Here is a 12,046-nt window from a genome sequence, read left to right as displayed (position 1 = left end):
AATTTGTACTGATTAGAAACAGTGGTGTTATTAGAGTTTAAAGATTGACGAGATAATACGATCTATTTATTACGGCGGCCTCGGACCGCGGAGTAAACGTGGATTGGGACTCTTGGTTTTTCTTAGCTTCTTTACGCGTAGCGTTTTGCCCTTTTGTCGGTGAAAATGTTTTGTAAAACGTTCGTTCAATGAAAACGATGATAGGCTTAAAAGTATATATTTTCTAGCTGCTCTTTTTTAACTCGATCCACTTTCATTCTACGGTCACAATGTTCGCGCGATTACAAAGCTATATGAATATGTATACACGTATCAATATATGTGAACATATATAAGTATATTTGCATGTATTGATATATCATACAATGCATACTTACATACATATATATATATATACATAAATATTATATAATTTATTATTCGACGACTTAACTATTTTTTGTATTACTATTACAACTATTTTACGGTTATTCGTTATACCTCACTCGGGATATTTTGAGCTGATTTTTAGCGCGTGGCTGAGGAGATGAAAGCTACGAGTAATCTGGAGAAATCTTTTGTTTTCACATATGTATATATTAAAGCACGATATTCGAAATGAAAATAAAACACCTTGGTACACGTAGAATAAAAGATTTTTAACGGCCTGAAGCAACCTAAAATTTTATCGTAGTACGCACTTTTCTTCTTTTTATTGAAATTATTTAAAATAGTAGAGAAAAGTGCTTTCCTCCGGGCTAATTTTCTTTTGTTAATTGTTAACGAAACGATCGCTCAAGGCCCTTGCTCCTCATCCATGACGATTGAATGTCACTGCCAAAATCCCCAGGATTACATAAAAATGTAGCGTGTACATGGTTGATAGACTCGAGGAACGGCTGTCGTATTTTTCACGACAAATCGTCCTCCGCCATCGCGAACCTCTATCATCCCCTCACTATCTTTCGATTTTTACCTTCTGTATTTATTATTCCTTTTTTCCTACATAGCGGCTTCATTATTGAACAAATAAACCCGTAACGCTCGCTTTTCTGCGGTCTCGAAACTGTTTCCGAAAATGACAATTTTCAAAGCCCTATTATCTTATCTCCTAACGAATTTGCAACGACTACGATCATCGTCGAAAGAGAACAAAAAAGAAGAAAAAAAAAAAGGTATGAAAGAAAGCGAGATGATGGGTGCACATTCCATAAATATAATTATACCTACTTGTATAAGGTAATGAATCCGTTAGCGTTTGATATAAGACATTCAAGTAAGGATATTACAAGCGAAGATAATAAATGACTAATGTATCTAAAGTTTGAAAGCTTACAATAGACTCGGTTTATCATTATCATGTATCGTGATTTTTATGTCATGTTCAATAAATGAGTTTTAAAATACCTTCGAGATATTACTTCCTACCTATCCTGAAAGCAATATTCCACTGCAGATGCAACCGCAGGCGTAATAGATCATTCATCGATTCTTTCATAATGAGTCACGCGTTAATACATAAGTACAGACAGGGTTGTTCATTAAACGATGACCAGCAAAGACCGTGCCGCGATATCAGAGTTACGCGGAATTATTATGATTCATGATTAGGTGATTCGCGTTGATTCGTCATTAGCGTATATATCACCGATCGGAATCTCGATCGCTGAAGATACGAGAGGAAGTTTCTACTTTTTCATTGAACCAGTTTCGAAACTTTGCAAAATTGAACAAAGTTACTTTCCCAGAGTTCGATAAACCTGACTTATGGACGTAACAACCTTTGACTTGTTTCCTGGGTTCAGGAATTGAAATTCGGCCGATCGATACCGTATAATATTCAAACTGCACAGCGTTCGATTTGAATTTTGAGTTGAGAGGATAAAAGCCTCGAGTTTCGAGAATATTCCTCTGTCATGAATCTGCGAAATTTCGTGAAGTTTGAAAACAGAGTGGGAAGAATGCTGCAACCTGTGTTTTCAATTAAATTCGTCGACGCAACGAATCGCACCCTGACAATTTAAATCGTTCTGCAATATTCGCATTGCGAGATCGGTTACCGTGAAATCTCTTATCGGTTCACCTATTGTCATTGCGTGATAAAAATTGACAGGTAATCGTTAAGCGTTCTAACGCAATCGGATTTACGGTTGTTCGATAAGCGCCTTGAATAAGAATTATCCTTCGAGTAAATCGATTTCGCAAAGCGTAGCCACGGAATAAGCAAACATATAGTTATTGTTTCTACTCGAATGAAGAAAAGGAAGCTGCGCCAAAGTTATTGGAAACGCGATATCGCGGGATATCGATACTCTCGCGGTTTAATTCCGACGTCTAGTCGAAGGAACAATCGCGAAAATCTTGAAAGAATCTTATAATTTATCGTGGCATGTCTCATTATCAAGATCCGTGGAACAATCGCGAAAAGTATGAAAGATAAGGAGGATCGATATGAGTAAGAGATTCGAAGCTACCCGCGTACGTACGTACGTAAGTACGTGACATTGTCAATAAAATCTCTGTCCCTCGGCTGCGTTATCAGTAAAATTTTTTGCAAGATTAAACCGCGATATCGAGCTGGAACAAAGAGAAAATGCCAGGACCGATTTTCCTCCTTTCTCCCACCTTTCGTCGAACGATTCTTTGGTTGGAAATTTTATCGAACACCTCCGAGAACGGAACGAACGAGGCTTGAAACGCGAGTCGAGGATCTTTACCCACGGAATGCGCGTCTGGTTACGCCAATGCTTTCCGCGAATGGAAATTTCCACGCGACGCGACGCGGGGACTCGACTCGTACGATTGCTGGTGTGTCATTGCCTGACTTATTAATGCGAAAATTGCATCGGCAAAAATACCTGGCGCCTCGCGAAACGTCGCTAACAGGAAAGAGAAATAAAATCGCGTGCTGCGTCGATATCTCCGATTCGTCCACGATGGCGCCTTCCGGTCTCGAGATCGGCGCGCTTCGCGAATTTCCGATCCAGCGCGATCGTTCCTCAGCCGCTAATCAATTCGTCGCGGTGGTCCGCGATGCAGGAAGGAACGGAAACGACACCCACGGCTTGATATCGCGTTCCGAATTCGTCCAAACGCATCTGCCTGTATATCGGTATTCTCAGAGCCTCCACCTACACTCCGCTTTCGCTCTCTATCGTCGTCCGTTACGCGATAGGATACGCTCTATCCTCTTCGTTCTATCGAGCGACGATTTCTCGCGACCGTAAAGTACGCTGCGGTTCAGAATGAACAGGCTCGGCCTTGGAACGGAGAGCACCCTGTCCTTGGCCGAACGAGAGTGTCGACCGGTGATACATAGCGCCGATGCAGGATCGAAAGGTAGTCGCGGGAGTTGCGTTAACGATGTCTCGATTCAACGGTATTTCAAGCCGCTTTGCGTACAAACAAACAAATTACTTAACTCGAAATTGGGTCTATTTAGAGAGACCGAGCCTCCGAGACCTTGCTATTCGTAGAGCGACCGACTACGCCGGTGCGAGGCTACCGAGGGACCGAGGAAATAATGAAACACAGGTAGAACGCAGTTCGGCAAAGAATTCAGGTCGATGGACTTTCTGGCTGGTACGGAATAGGGTCGGTGATCAATACGTTCGCGCGACAATACTATTTCTAACTCGGTACGAATTATTCTTAGAATGCAACTGTTCTAGCATTCGTGCGATCAGCACGCGACACGACCGATCAATCTACAGGATCGTGATTTATCCGGTTGTTTGTATTCGAGAAGACAACCGCGAAGATCGAGAGAGCGATCGAACCTCTTAGCACGTCGCGACTCATCGTGACGAGATCCCACTCGAGACACTCGAGACAATAAATTCTTGAACAAACGAAACTCCGTTCCGGAAAATCGTGCTAATCAAGGACGTGTTACACTTACTTTACTATCGATACTATGTAGCAGGAAATCCTTGATCCTCGAACCTCGCCAATGTCGGTTTCAGCGACGAACTTGCGAACAACTTTTATAATTAGAAATTTCTTTCACGCGATTATGCGATCGTACGCAACGTTCATGTTTACGTAGACGAAAGTTGAAAAACAAATTTTCGTCAAAGCAATATCGGGGAAGAAAAAAGATTCGTTAAGAATTTTCCGTTATCGTCGCACAATTGGCAAGAGAATTGTAATGAATTATGTCTTCGATGCCCTTCGGGTTATCGGAAAGGTTTTATCGTTACGAGGAGGAAGCATCGTCGATGCCCGGCCAAGAGACGCCACTTATTTCTGTTCTTATCAGGATAGTTGTTAATAATAATAATGCACGCCTATTGACGGTCGTTCGACGAACAGTAATACGGTAAAGAAGTTATGCTGCGTCGGTGAAGAAAATTTGCAACTGGCAATAACATGTTTGTCGTCCATCGATATCGATGGCTACTTTAGTAGGAAACGGAATTGATTTCTATGCGAATCTATCCATATACGTAACAGCCATACTATTTCCGTGCATTTGTCTCCAGTTTGCTTCTGATCTTTGAATTAGTCATAGCAAACGAACTCTGATCTCGCCAAATAAGCAAACAAGAGTTCTGTTTACGCATTTAATGCTTTTATTCTCGTCGCAATCGTTACAAAACCGACAGTTGTTTTCAATCACGTGCCGATCACCCGATTAGTTCGATAACCGTGATAATTGTATTCGAATAAGAATGCTATTGACATTCGCTCGCCTTCGAACGATCGTCAATTCTCTTAAGAATAAAAAGGGCGAAGAAACTGAACGCATCTCGCGAGAGCGTTGCAATGTTTGCGGTGTCAATGTTAAATACAAGAGACAGGTAGACAGGGTTTTTGGCCGTGCATCGAGGGATAGCGTGACTTCGAAGAAACCGACACAGATTTCTAGGAAATACCGACTAACTAACATCCGTCGTTTTCCCGGATGCGACTAAACCGGGCAAGTTTGACGCACAATTGACGCTCGGTGTATCGAGAATCGGTTGGACGACAGCCTGGGTTTAGAAATATTTGACAGTGGCTTGGTAGCATGCAAAGAGAGCGTGAACGTGCGATCGGCATACGCGTCTGTACTTATAAGTAAGTCACCGCGTCTACCTTGTTATTTTCGGCGTAAAACCGACGCAGGTCGTGGCAAAGAGAGGCGCCTAGGGATCGCGACGCGTCGTCTCGACACCCACGTGAGTATTTCTACAAGTACACTGTCACGATCGCTGCCAAATCGTGGCAGTTCATCGGCAGATTGGCCCGAGGCAACAGGGAATCCAACGTGACGCCAGGAGTTAACGTCATCTACGTAGGTGCAACCGCGATCGTCAAAGGTCGGCTCGCGTTTATAATAGATACACGAGCGACACTTTTCATCTTTTTTATCTTTGAATTCTAAACTGGCTGCGAAATATAATCGCAAAATTCCAGGTACACCTTTACGCAGCTGCAGAATCGTTCTCCTATGACCTATCCTAATCCTACCTCATCCATATGCATGCCGGAGAAGAAGATATCGACAAAGCTGATTAAACGCGTTCCTCGCTGTAACGCGAATGGTTAAATTTAGACGAACGTTTGCCGTATTACGCGCCATATGAATCAGGTATGAACGAAACGATCGCGTGGACAGACGCGGAGATGCGGATGACTCGAGTCATTTAAAATTCGCCTGTTGCGAATGCTGCTGGAATGCAGCTGCATGATAGTTTCGTGGTAAGAAAAAGGACTGTTTAAGGGGCGCTGTCCACCCTTGCTGCGAATGATCGAAACGTACGCAGTTGGCGCGACAATTCCATCTGCTTGGCATCTGACACCTTGATTGGCGCGCACGCGATACTATTCGAATCGCGATACCAATATCGTTCGCAATCGATTCGCCTTCCTAATTGTGCAAATCGAATGACTCCGATGGCACAATCGATAAAGCGCGTACAGATCCTTAGCTCGATATTGAATTAGTGGCATCGCGCGAAACATCTCGATCGCGATACACGCGAGGGAACGTTTTAAAAGAAAATATGATAGCGTCAGTATGAACGACATTTGCAACGGCTGTTAAAAAGATGTAACATCGTAGAAGACGGTGATTCGATCGCGCAAAGATCAGGCTCGATTTAGATAACCGATGTTGTTTTTATAGCGACAAATTTGATTGTGCATTCGCGTATCACGCCGCTAGCAGGACACCGATCATGAACAGCTCTGGCACGGTTTAAACCGCGATAAATTCCTGACGCGACCCGTCTTTATTGCCAAATATTCGCGCAAATAGACGCGCGCAAGCGCCCAAATAATCATCTGTCAATTATTTCGGTAACTTGTAACAATTTAGTCGATGCATTTGGAAACGTGACGATCGTTTTCGCGTCATAGTTTCAAATGTATCGCGCGTATGACGAACCGATCTCATTCGAGGTTCGATCGACCTTGATACGAGATCTTGGATTCTCAGCAAGGACGATATCCATCTGGATGGAAGTTCTCTGCTGCCGTCTGCCGAGACCGATTCGCTTTTTCAAGGGAAACCAGTCTTGGCCGGGCTTCTGTATCGGTTTTCTACCCTCCATACAGATGTCGGTGTAAGGTTTTGCCATCGACCGGTTACCGACCAGTTATGCGGCAGTTTTAAAGTCTAAAACTGCGCACTTGCCAGCGTTTTGTTCTCCAGTTATTTCCTGACCGATCTCGTTAGTTGTTAAATGAATTTTTGAATTCTCGGTCGTTCAAAACGTCCAATGATTCGACGGATTATTAGACGATGACACGATACTTGCTATTTAGCCGCGGACCACGCACGTTTTATCGTCACGCGTGAATCTTTCCGGATAGACGATATTTTCATCCGGCTATAAATACTACATTCAACGGTCAGCGAAAACCGCGATATGCATTCGATGCAGATGCTTGAATAATCTCGATTTCGTTTCGTTTCGTTTTCTTTTCAGCACGGTTAACGATCGCTCTTGCCTGAAAGAGTGTTACGCGATCGAATGGGATCCTTCTAACGAGTATTCACAGTTAAATTGAAAGAAAAGAAAAAGTGACGCTTACTCGCGATCAAGCGTGTCTGGCTTTTTTCATAATTTTCATTGGTACAAATGAAAATTTACTGAATGAGAGCTGCACCAGGGCTCCCACCTTTCTGCCGTATCTACGCCGTACTCAAATGACACTGAAAGCACGGATGCAGAGAGCTCCGACCGACCGAAATCAATACCATGTTGGCCTACTACGCCGTGGCCTTCTTTTCAGCTAAATCCATTTGCCGCGGAACACGATAATAACCAATATGCATGTCCCCACGAACATCCGTCAAGCATATCTTGTTAAAGAAATTCTCGAGAAACCACGTGTCTCTGATATTAACTTATGTAATTATCAGCCTTTTCAACACGCGGATACGTCATCCGTAAAATCTTATGTCTAGCCGTTAAATTCGTCGAGTGGACTCTTCGTTCGTCGCTTTTAACGTTTGCGCGTTAATCGACAAATTTGTATAATGACAAAATAATTATTGATGGATAAAAAAAGAACCAGACGAGTTGCACTAACCGGATCGAACGCTTTCAATCGTTAACGCTAAGCTTTACGCGGTAAGGTTTCTCCGGGGGGGAAACGAAATCGAGAGGAAATCCGCAAGGAAGAGTAACCAATTAACTGTTCGACGAGTAATCTGTCAAAGGTATTAATTAATCCGATTGGATCCGGGTGTGAAATTAATACGCTCTTGTCATTTGACGAAGAAGATTATATATGATCGTTGATCGTGTACCTTAAAGATATACACCGATGTACACTTACAAACGGTTATTATCCTTCCGTGCACTATCGATCTTGGTCAAAGAGTTGGATGGGCAGGAACGACGCAATAACAGGAACGTCGTCGCGACGTCCTGGCGCCCGCGACTATGTCCGTGATTCCTTTTATAACAGCGAATCCACGTCTAGTATACCAAACAACGTAATAAATCTAAAGCGATCTTTAAGAGCATTTTATTTTTAAATAAAGACAATCAGCTCTTTTTACCAGCTGCCTTTATGTTTTTTTTACTAATTTGCAATTGAATGGAATCATTCATTCGTGCGAATGCATTCAAATCGTGTTACACGTGTTTTACCCTATTACCAATTGATGTTTTAATTCAACGTGTGAAACCGATAGCGATACCCTTCGTTCAACGAAGCGGATATATTGAATAATGCGTTACATCCAGTTTTATTCCATACCGTCGACGAGTGTATTATTAGAACGCTGTGAATAATTACGTCGGCTAGAAGTTTGCACGCTCATTATCTGCTAATTGTCAGGTTTCATCGAGGTTACGCCAATATAGCGAGCTATCAATATATTCTGATAATTAGAATAACCTATATATTTAGTAATATTAATACCATGGCGGTAATGCGTTGAGGTGTCAGAATTATAAGGTAAATGATCGTTCGACTTACCTTTTCGACGTCTTCGGCTAGAATGTTCCTTCGTACATGCTTACAGGTTTGCTCCGAGATCGTTGATGCTTCAAAACAAAACAAACCCTCAAGATCGTGTGTACTTCGGCGATAATTCCTTTGGGCCAGACATGCCAGTAGTTTGTTGTCCTTCGTCGAGACTGTATCGCGATATTAAATATCTACGCACCTTTCATCGCGTACTTCTCAACGTGTACCGAAATTACGATTTTTCTAATTAGTTCTTTCCCGCGCGAACGATCGTAATGTCAACGCCATGTTATTTTATTGTTATTCGAAAGCAATTAACTTGATGACATCTATGGATGATTTTGAGCTCTTCGAGAAATTTGAAGTGTTCGTTGATTACCGACCGAGCCGCTAGGGTGTCGCTCGAGCGATAAAACACGCGACGATCGTAGTGCTGGAAAGAAACCCTTATGTACGTTTTATCGTTTAAACTCGCACTTTCGAGTTCTTCCCGCGCTCGTTCACCGTGCTCGTGCTTCGGTTCTCGTTCTTTCGAATCTTTTGGATATTTCCGGGTGAAAATTGTGCGATTTAATACGCGAACAGTGCAAGTTGACTAAGTTTTAAACTCAGTTGTGGATTATTCGTCGAAGGTGATGAAGAATCCGTTGAAGAAAGAAGGTTAAATTTTCACCGCGTCTCCCACCACAATGGCGGCCATTCTTGTCGTAAGTATTCAAAAAGTTTGATTAATTTTTTGCATGATAAACTCTAAAGAGACTATGTTTAAGTATACACGATATTTCCAATGATTGTATTTGACCATATAGTTCGTTATCTTCTAATGCATAAAAATGTACACATATAAGATCGAGAATCGACAAATGGGATCAAAGCTAACAGCTTTGTATTCTATCGTTTGTATCGTATGTCTTTACGTGGAAGTGTTGATATGCAAAACGTATTAATGCATGCACATTCGCTGCTATAAATGTTCGAATAAGCACGTATAAATACGCTGAATGTATATTATCAGACAATGGCGTAATTTACTCGTAGTTCAGGAAGCATTTAATTGTCCATTTTAAGCGTTGCTAAAGTTGCAAATAATTATTGCATACTTTGCATTGCAGAAACCTTAAAATTGAAAAAAATGTTTATTAAAATTGAAGATACATCAACATCGTTTATACTATATCGTACCATACGGTTCCATGTGATAATTCTATATCGTCCATAAGTGTCGATTGCATGCATGTGTCGATGTGTCGTATTTTACACGTGTGAAGTGTGAAGCTTCGTATAACAAACGATAGGGCAGCGAAATTTCCTTTACATACGCATGAGGGCGTATCAAAGACAAAGCAGGTCCTTGTTCCGGCGATTCTCAAATATCGTAATCCACGTGTCATAAATAATCTTATAACCCGTGAAATATTTCTTAGTTAAGGTATTCGTGAACGTAGCGGAATTTCGTTTAATACGCGTACGGAACGTGGTATTGAATATCGGTAGCCGTATCTCGGAGCGTGCTCAGCAATGGAAAGGATAGCATCCTCCCTGTCGCATTCCACCGGGACGCGAACAGACAGGCTGGAAGAAGCGAACATTTGCGTATAGACAGTTATTTAAAGATTCTCGCTGCATTCAAATTGTGTCACGTGACTGTTGGCTAGCTGCCGTTTCTTTGCCGCAAGTACCTCGGGGTCGACACGTAGAATGCTATACTATGTAGAAAAAGAGAAATCTCTTGTGTACAGGTCATTTCAGACGGATAGAACGTATCTCCCTCTCTCGGCCACCGTCAATTATAATAGCGAAGATGCTTTCGATTTTTGCCACGGATATAGGACTTTCGGATAAGGTTCTACCTAAATATCTGCAGTTTGTCGAAACGCAACCGATAATTTCTATCTCTCTGCGTATCAGATGAATGATTACGTTGATTAGGAGATCGACAGTAGCTGGCGCCTGCCTGCCCGTCCGTTTGTTAACCTAACCCATGACCTTTATGTCGCAATTAACAACGTGGTACTTTCCATTCGGTAATGTTTCGCATGCATTCGTGATCTTTGTCGCGATCGGAATTACTTTGATAATTCGAAACGTTTACGTTGCGGCTCGAAATTTCCGCTGGTTAACATTCTGCTTTTACAAGTGATAAGGTTCAATGATACGATTGCTGAGTTTTGAATGATGAGCCTATGGAATGGATGTTTGATACATTGCACAGTTAGAGGACAAGATCACGCGACATTTGAATAACGTCGTGACTCGTAGATTTGTTGAATCAGGATAATTAGAAGGTAATTATTAAACAACTCCTTTTTATGTGAAAAATACTACCGATGACTTGTGAAATTTACCGATCTCGGTTCCGCTCTGATTCGAGCTGTCTCCTCGAGATGGTGTTACCATCGATTGGATGTTCGTGTCTAGGCAGAGTTCTCTATGGACGACGCAAAGTGATGGCGGAATTGGATAGAGGGCAATAGAACGATGGTGCACCACACGATGGCACAATATTTTCTAATAAAACCATTTTCAAAAAGTTGAACAGGTTTCATTGTTTCATAGATGCTTATCGAAGACTAAGAACACAACCATCGTTTTAGCTACGTATAGGGATTAGTCTGTTTGATAATTTTATAATTACAACTCGATTGTTCTGTTAGAATGATTTGAAACTGTGTCAAGTGGTAGACCTATTTTTAATCGGATTTTGTCCGTTAACAGTGCCGTTTTTGAAGTACTGGGCACAGTTTGTCGCTCCTCTCAATTGAAACACCCTATAATCCGGGTGGTCCTTGCATGGCACACGTTACGGCACGGAGAGAGTATTGACCGTCTCAGCGGGTACAGTGGAAATTTCCACTGCCCTACCCCAAGACTCTTGGTGACTACTACATACACTTTCCGGTCGCGGTCGTTGGTGTATATGTAACTGAACCCTAAAGTCTACCATCTAATCTAAAGACCGTCTTTCAAGTTATGACGTTTTTACTTCGGTTCCACGGTAATTTGATGTATCTTTGTAAAAATTAATATCAGCATTCGTATTTATATAAATTATTCCAAATTACCACCTAAAAACAGGCATCATAACTTGATAATTATTTAAAAGGGTTTTGATACCGTTCTTTCTTCTGAAGTATTCAATTGCGATTCAATAGCGTCCTAGATAATTCTTAAAATAGCATTTTCTAGATTATTTTATGCAAAATGGTTCGTTAGTTTTTTTTTTAATTTGATCTAAGAGAATGAGAGTCATATTTTTTGTATTTAGTCTGGTTTTTACTAATGTCGTTTATTAATTATCTGCATCTGTGCGCAATTTATGGATAATCTAATGCGTATCAGTTTTGTTCGTATATTGATTTATGAACGTTGAATGTCAATGAGAACCACTGCCAGGTATGCAGGACTTCCCTGCTTTGAAAAGGTATTGAAGATAACTTGAATAGAATTTGTGATGGGTCGCCTGACCTTCGATGGAAAAGCGTAGAAACGTAATTCGTGCAACATTCTTGTTTCTACATTTTTCAAACTATACAGCGTTAATCGTTGGTAGAGGAAAGGGAAACTGAAGATTGGTGTTGATTCAGTGGGCTGGTAGAAAGAAATACGAGATAGCAGTCCGCACGAACCTATTTTTAGCTAGCTGTCCTTCGGTTTT

The 12,046-nt window shown here is 41.6% G+C and overlaps 1 protein-coding gene across 4 annotated transcripts in view; it reads left to right on the top strand.

The window, feature by feature from the left end:
- Positions 1-19: 19 nt before the first annotated feature.
- The window catches only part of LOC117605925 (limbic system-associated membrane protein), a 164,996-nt gene continuing 152,969 nt past the window's right edge, over positions 20-12,046 (top strand). For all 4 annotated transcript variants that reach the window (XM_034327765.2, XM_034327773.2, XM_034327755.2 and 1 more), the window contains exon 1: positions 20-9,098. The gene's annotated coding sequence lies outside the window, so the exon portion shown is untranslated. The remainder of the gene's footprint in view (positions 9,099-12,046) is intronic.

The sequence above is a fragment of the Osmia lignaria genome, chromosome 9 (genome assembly GCF_051020975.1).
Source record: "Osmia lignaria lignaria isolate PbOS001 chromosome 9, iyOsmLign1, whole genome shotgun sequence".
Taxonomy (NCBI): domain Eukaryota; kingdom Metazoa; phylum Arthropoda; class Insecta; order Hymenoptera; family Megachilidae; genus Osmia; species Osmia lignaria.
The sequence above is the reverse complement of the archived record's forward strand: the minus strand, read 5'-3'. Positions and strand labels throughout refer to the sequence as shown.